We start from the raw sequence: 8293 nt of genomic DNA, 5'->3' as shown, positions 1-8293 counted from the left end.
CTTGGTCCTGCTGGCCATGTACTAAAAATGATCTATGTATATGTCTCTTGTGTTATGTTCTCATGTGCTCAAATACTATTTCGGTCCTTAAGTTGCTCATGCACTCGGATACTTCCATTTGACGTGTATATGTATATGGGATGGCTTAGTTCTCCTTTGTGCTGAAATATTTGTGATACATATAGACGCTTTTTAGTAACCAAGCTGTCCAATTCTCTTGAAAAATTAGTGATGTCTCAAAGGACAAAATAGACACTTAAATGTGTATGAATTTCATGAAGTAAATATTTATAAATATTTTGTATCAAACTAAGAGGAGATGGGCATCAACACGTGTATAGCTGAAAAGGCTCGATTTTCATGAAGATTCAAGGTCTATACTGCAAATGTGTTGTTTCATATGTAACTATTGACAAGGGGTTTTCTGTGAAACGTACATTAAGTGGTTCAGACCCCTCCACCTAAATCTGTATCATTCATCTTCAATCCAGTGGTCCAGGATGGTTTTTCTACTTTTGCACTGGATGCTCAGATTCTATTGTAGTCCAGCCCAAGTAAACCCAATTGGCACTGTTGGATCCAGAGGGGAGTTGTAAGCTAAGCCAAGACAAATTAGCGTAGGAGACCTATATAGATATGAGCTACTACTAGATCCCTACCGATTTAATTACTACGAAACCTGATATTACGAGCTAAAGAAAGTTAACTCTGGATGATCCATCGAGCGCACGAGGAAGTGATCCTCCATCCAGTTAAGGGTGTGTTTGGTTGCAAGGGTGGTCATGAATGGGTTGAGATCGTTCAAAAAATATACATGTTTGGTTATAAAGCACATGAATGGTTCAAGTCAAAAAAAGAGAATATGCCTTGAAGATCCTGAATCGTTCCACTCAACCAAATCGGTCGAATCAAATGACCACCCATTGCATGCATGACTGGTGGTCCCGTCCTAAATAATTAGCTCATCTCTTATATTCAGCCAAACGCATGAATTGAATGGTTCAATCCCAAATAAATTGGACGGTCCCAACCCATTCATATGACACCTTCAACCAAACGCACCCGCCCCCACGTCCAAACTGTACGAGCTGTTTGCACGATGCCATACACGCTTCTGCCATTCTCCCATCCTCCTAGGCACGTAGTAGTACCTACGTTATCAAATATTCAGATTGTTGCTATTCTGAAGGCACTATAACAACAAAGTGTGGAAATTTAAAAAATATGGTTTTGTGGGAAAGAGAAACAGTTACAGGTATATATATTGGGTTATCGCGTATATTGGTATTCACACTTGAGCCAAAGAGTGTACTGATGTAATATATGACACCAGCCATGCATGGGCCAATCCCTTCTAATTCTTCTTCTTTTTCTATGGGGCATGCCATCTTTTTTCTGTCCCGTGTGTAGAGAAGCCATGCGTTGGTTCCTTTTCCGTTTTTGCTGGAGCTTCGGTTGACTCCGGAATGTGATAACCAGCTTAATTAGCATTTAATTAAATTTATTAAATTAAACTATTGACTTATTGATTTTATAGCAGACATGATGATCGCCTCAGATTAGCGGAACTTTCCAATTACTGATTTTGATAAGTTTTACATATTCTTTCCAAAACATGGGCGAGACATCCTAATATAAAAAGAAACAAGCTTACAAGGTATACAAATATTAACGTGTTCATATCGAAATATCATTAAGTAATCTCAACAAAACATTGACGTCAACATATTAAATGATGTTTCTGGTATATAAAATGTAATCTTGCCGGTACAACATACCAGACGTTCAAACCATATGAAAAAAAAAGAGGTAAATACACTAGAAGTCAAAGAACTTGCACGCAACGTTCAGTTTAGTGCATAAACTTGTAAAATACGTGTTTCTGGTCATCTAACTTGTCCTCTTGTTCATATACGGTGCTTTCTACGGATCCAGTCGTATCCCTATGCATGCCACATGGAGGGGCCCACTGTCAGTGGCTGAGATGGTGGTAATCCGCATGCACTTTTTTAGATAGCACCCTATTTGAGACTCCTAAGATATATATCAAAGAGTAAAAGTACACATTCTGAACTATGTTTTCTCTTATCTAGATTATTAATTTAAAATTATTTGAATTCAGACAAAATTTCCGTTGATTTGTCCGAATTTTTTCATTACTAAAACCAAAGTTACTTGGACTACTATTATGAAAAAGTTCAGACCTCGGGCTCGAGGATGTACATTCATTCTACACTATATTTTCTTTTATCTAGATTTTAATTTAATTTTTTTCGAATTCAAACAAAAATATTTGATTTGTCCAGAATAATTTATGTACATCCATTCTGCACTGTACGTTCTTTTATCTAGATTTTTAAATTTACATTTATTCGAATTCAAACATAAATTGAGTTTATTTGTCCGAAAACATACGTACATTCACTGTGCACTATATTTCCTTTTATATAAATATTTAAATTTAGAATTATTCGAATTCAAACAAATTTTTTGTTGATTTGTCCAAAAGAATTTACGTATATTCATTCTACATTTTATTTCCTTTATCCAGATTTTATAATTTTAAAAAATCAAATTCAACCAAAATTTTCGTTGGTTTGTCCAAAAGAATTTGCATTCATTCATTCTGCACTATTTTTTGCGGGAATATATATTTAAAGTTAGGTACTATGTGCAAAAAAAGATCTATCTTTGCGTAAAAAAATTAAACATAGCTCACTGCCATTGGAATACATAAATTTTATACTATACAATACATAACACTTTTATCATTTTTATCTCTATTTATCACTGATAAATTAAAATCAAATCTATCTTACATAGAAAAAACAATATACAAGATAAAATTTGTTTGTGTTACTAAGTGTCGGTGTGGCCTGATGGTTGGCACTTGTACACGATGCCATAGTATCAAACTGGGGCTTTCCCTTTTCAGCAAACCCTTTTGTCGTTTTAATTTCTATTTTTTTATGCAGTACGTGTTAAATAGCTTTGACTGTGCATTTTAGCGTCAACTGTTAGATTTTCTTTTTTGAGGAAGCGTCAACTGTTAGTTGGTCTAGTCGCTCTCTACGCTAGGCGGATCGTGCTAGCTCATCGGTTTGAATCCCATCATGCGCTGCAGCTTCTTTCATTTTATTTGAGAATTGTTTGTGTAAAAATAAATAGAATGTATGGGTCCTTTCTTAAAAAAAACAGCCTCAGCCACTGATGGTGGCCCTGCCACGTTGGCACTCGTAGGGATACGGTTGGAAGCACCGTATATGCACGAGATGACGAGTTAGATGACCAGAAACACGTATTTTACAAGTTTATGCACTAAACTGAACATTGCGTGCAAGTTCTGTGACTTCTAGTGTATTTACCTCAAAAAAAATTAGTGAGGCCCTAGCTGAGTGTGAAGGTGAGGAACTATGCGCAAGCAAGAACATAAGGCTTGATGCTTGAAAAGACCGGAAAAATCGCAGTAGATGGCGCAAATGTGAAATATCATCAAGTAGTATGGGCAAAAGATGTTAGCTTTTACGTGAACACATAAGATGATATTTCCGGTATATTAATTTGATGTCTGGAGTAAGAGATGCGAAATGTTTAAACAAAACATCTTTTAGGGAACGCCTAGCATAAACATGTTGGGGGGGAATTATCTAAAGTGTGGTGTTGGCTTCACAGTAGAGAAGGCGAGGAAATTATTTTTTTGCGAGTAAGAAGGCGAGGAAATTGCACACAATGATAATGCAAAAGCACCTTATGTAGGCCACACTTGACCCATAAGTGCGTAGACAACATCGATGAATGTCACTGGAAATCCATGAACAACTCTTCTTGGGTAAGAGAAACCTACATCATAAGCTGCTATTTCGTAGACGTTCCTTTTATGAATACTTATCCCACCATCGAATCCAATTCTGGATGATTCTTCATCATATTGTTCAGAAGAAGGGTTCCATTGAATTTTAAGTAATGAAAATAAATTATAAGCGGTTTACCAGCTTCAGTAGATTTTTGTAATTTTACGAGAATGAAACTTGCATATTGCATGTAATTTTACCATTAAAAGCAACTCACTCAAAAGGATGCAAGTTGGTTGTGCTACCATCGGTAGTCTAAATTTGATGATATGTTCCCGAGCATATATATCCTGCTACACCTTGCCATTGGCATGTGCAACCGACTCAACATCATGGAAATTTGCATCCAAGTCATATTAGTGTTGATTTGAGAAACTGCGAAAAATGAATGCACATTCAATAACTCATGAAATATAATGGAAGAAACCATACTGTCAAACTAGCTACAAACTAGGAGAAGGCACGTGCGTTGCTACAGGCTACAATACATATAAATGAATCAAACAAATAATTAAGGTCATCGCCAAGGTCAAAACATCTTTCTCCCTCATACATCCAGATGCGTTAGGACATCAAACGGGCGCCTTGCAAGCTCTCCAAAATTCAACTATTTGGACAATCCGAACTCCTTCAAATCGAGCCCATATGTGGGGGAGAAATGTGATTGTCTGGATTATCTGGCATGTTATCTCTCGCACACGATCCCAACACAAAAACCCCACCCCACGACACACCCTTTCCCTTTTCCAGGAGCCCTCGGCTTTAAAATTGAATGAGACCCACCTCACCTTACTTCCCCACAGACCGCCAAGGAGGAGTCCCTCGCCAACCACCCCGCTCTCCGCCCTAATACAACCCCACCCTTGTTCTTGCCGATCTGCCACCGCCACCAAACAACACTAAGCCAAGTGGGACGCGTGCGCCACCCCTGATGCCCTAAGCCAAGAAGGCAGGTCCAATGCCTCTTGAGTCATTGCCACATTGTTACATCCAGTTGAATATCATACATTACCACAAACAAAAATATGATGACAGAGGGAGTATTATTCTCCTGAATCTGATACACCACCAAGCCTAACAAAGCAATAGAGTGCACCAAACTCAAAGTGTTTGTATAAGCAGATTGTCTCAGATAATTTTGAGGGGTTCACGGAGGAGCAAATTAAAGCAACATATGCATGTCATAGAAACACACTATCAAATAAACACCATTGTATTCTGAAAGAAAATGCCATGGTACTTACTACTCTTCCAAACTTATTTCTTGATGGAAATACATATATATTGGTGAATACACATATCTTTATTTTAGTCCATATACATTTATTAGCCCTACGAACATGAACTTTAGTTTTGCAGGAGAGAACCTGAGGATGCTATTTTTTGTTAGTACACATGCCATTGCAAACCTAGCTAGATCCCTTCTCTCCAATTAATGCCATCTGAATTAATCCACGGATCCGTTTCCATCGTGTGTCATTAGGAGGTCCTTGAACAAGCACAAGCAGAATACATAACATTTGCATTGCATCCGTTTTCTAGAACGACCATGAGTATAATAAAAGGATAAAATGTGTCCAAAGTCCAAACTCTAGACAAATTAGACAACTAAGATGCCTCTATTCTAATTGAGCCTCAGGATAGGAAGTGTAGACAAATACGATGCCTCTATTCTGATGGAGCCTCCAAAAGCAAAGCAACTAAAGCATTGCATATAAAAAATAAACATAGTGATATAGTTTCAGTGCAGTATAACACACCAAAGCATTACATATGACCCAATAAAAATTGGAATTGAAGCTTGCTGCACCCCCATTGCCCCCAGCCATATCCAACCCGGCAAGACGTGGTTCATATTTGATAGGTCCGGAGAACAAAATTATCCATAGCACTATAGTACATTACATGCCAATGGTGCATTTTTTTATACTAAACACATCAGGGTTTAGTACGTTTTACAAAAAAAGCTACAAAGATTGTTCACTATAACCAACATACACCGCTTTAACGAAGCATAGGAGTACACTATATAGTTAACTATTTTTTATAGATAGACTTGTCCATTGAACCTAGAACCCTCCGCCAATCACTTGAATCCAGGTTTGTGGGTAGAGCTCCGTACCCACATATTTTCTGAGCAGCACAAAAGTCAGGTGAGAATTCAGATCATACGAAACTGATAAGCTATTGAATATAGGTAGAAGTTTAAATGTTGCTGTTAGGTTTTTTTCACCACAAAGACACAAAATATTCATACAATGGATAAAAACCAATTGGCCAAAAGCAAAACAAAAAGCATAGGCACATAGGAACCTAATCCAACATAATCCGTAGGTATCAATCAAGATATATTAAGCTCAATATGCCTCACTTCTGAGTGAAGTCAAGATCTATTAGGGATCAGTCGAAGCAGCTTCAACACTGCAATTTCCATAGAATGCAGGACCTTGGTCGAAGTTGATCACAATACTTTAGCCTATACCAAGCTTCTGGCGCATGCTCCTATGTTTTAGTTCACGCAAGAAAAATTTATCCAGTAAACTGAAACAAAAAATCAAAATAGACGTCGAAGACATATTTCAGCAATCGGTACTCCACCGTAATAATAATAGCATGTACTTGCTAGCAAAATATGAACAACTCTTATTAATTTGCATTCTTATAATTCCCCTATTCAAGATTAAATAAATAAATATGATGGAAAACAATATTACATGACAGGAAATAACTACAGTTCTAATCCTGGAGAGGCAGAACCCAAATTCGCTCGGTCAAATCTACAGTTAAGTGCCTGACTGTTTTTTATTGAACTAAATCAACTACGAAGAGGAAGAATCAGAAGCTTTTAGTGGTAGAAACCATCCAAGGGATACACTGTCGACTACACATCTATCACACGGTGCTAGATATTTTACCTAACCGGAGGCTACAAAACGGACGAGGACAGTAATAAATCCATAGTGATACAGAACAATACATACCAAAAAGAAGGATCAGTCCAAGCTTTCAGTTCAATAGTAAACCCGTAGCAATTTTTCATGCATGTCAAACTGTGCCAAAAACCTTTCTGTATCACTATGGGTTTTTCTAATGGAAACTCAAGTAAATCTCTCTTCGAAGCCGAACTTTTGCTCTGCAACATCAACATTAGAATATCCTTTCATACCACTTACTTCGATGCAAAGGAATTTCATCCATCTAAGGATTTGCATACCTAAAAAGGCAGAAGACGGTGCCACAAAAATAAAGATATCACAATCCCTCAAATTGCTAACTCATAGATTTCAGTGGCGGTAATTAGAACATCAGAGGGACTATCTAAATTTCAAACGAAATGGCTATAGTATGAGCACATTTAAGATCTAAAAACTGAAATACAAATTCCACTTTTTTTAAGCTCTAATGAGTTACATGCTTTCACCTCCACATCGATTCTCCAGGGTATAAAAAGATCAAATATCGTGTGTAAGCATTATATTAAGTGTTATTTTACCATTGACCTAATAAAAAGATCGATGAGGCCAGATGCAACCATTATATTAAGTGCTGTTATAACCTGATTTGTTCACAAATATTCATATCTATGTGCATCATCCAAATTTCTCTTGTATGCGTTACAAAAACTGAGTCTTCAGGAACATGTAAGTTCACATGGCGGCAGATGTACTTTCTTACTTACGTTGCTTTTAACAACTAAAGCAACACACACTTTTAATTTGATTTATGTTTCCTCACTATTTAATTTGATTGAAGCATGTAAATCATTTTAGTTTCTTCAATCCAGAAGATATCTTAGTACATTTCATTAATGTACTCAGAAAATGCCATGGCACTGTTATATTCCAAGGATAACCTCATGATGTTGCTTAATGTAAGATTCTTGAAAATCTTGGCCTGGCAACAATAATGCCGGTATATCCAGTTACCAAATCAAGAAAAAACCATACATAATCAAGCATAAATAACAACAGTACGTGGGGGAAACTTACAAACAGGATCAACACCAATATTTTCCTCCACCATGAATGCGTTGACCGTCGTCTGCATGTTATTCTTGAGAAAATAGTCATAGATATATACATCAAGCCTGCAATTTATGGAACAACACAACACAACTGCAAGAGGATCTAATCAATAGAAAGTTAGAATAAACTTCAAAAGAGGCCAGCAAACAACATGGGATTTTTTTACTTGAGTTTACACTAACTATTTCCAAGAGGATCTAATCAGCAGCGATGACCTGTCGTGTGGGCAATGTCGACGACGAGAATGCGGGCGCCGAGATGACCTCCTCCAGGCGCGGCTGCGCCCCCTCCTCGCCCCCAGACAACCAGACCGGTGGGCATGGACGGGCTAGCCCCATTCTGTGGCGAGGCGTTGCATTTCCCAGATCAAATAGTTGGATGTGCAAATTTCCCTAAATACCGACAAAAATATGGTTA

The 8293-nt window shown here is 37.5% G+C and overlaps 1 long non-coding RNA gene across 1 annotated transcript; it reads right to left on the bottom strand.

Annotated features, from left to right (window-relative positions):
- Positions 1-5775: 5775 nt before the first annotated feature.
- On the bottom strand, positions 5776-8293 carry LOC123081686 (uncharacterized). Its single transcript, XR_006438765.1, has 3 exons — positions 8092-8293; positions 7841-7966; positions 5776-6984 (listed from the first exon to the last, which is right to left on the bottom strand). It is a non-coding gene; the product is annotated as an uncharacterized lncRNA (long non-coding RNA).

This window comes from Triticum aestivum, chromosome 4A (genome assembly GCF_018294505.1).
Source record: "Triticum aestivum cultivar Chinese Spring chromosome 4A, IWGSC CS RefSeq v2.1, whole genome shotgun sequence".
In the NCBI taxonomy this organism is placed as follows: Eukaryota; Viridiplantae; Streptophyta; class Magnoliopsida; order Poales; family Poaceae; genus Triticum; species Triticum aestivum.
Note: the sequence above shows the minus strand (reverse complement) of the source record. Positions and strands in the feature narration are given on the sequence as shown.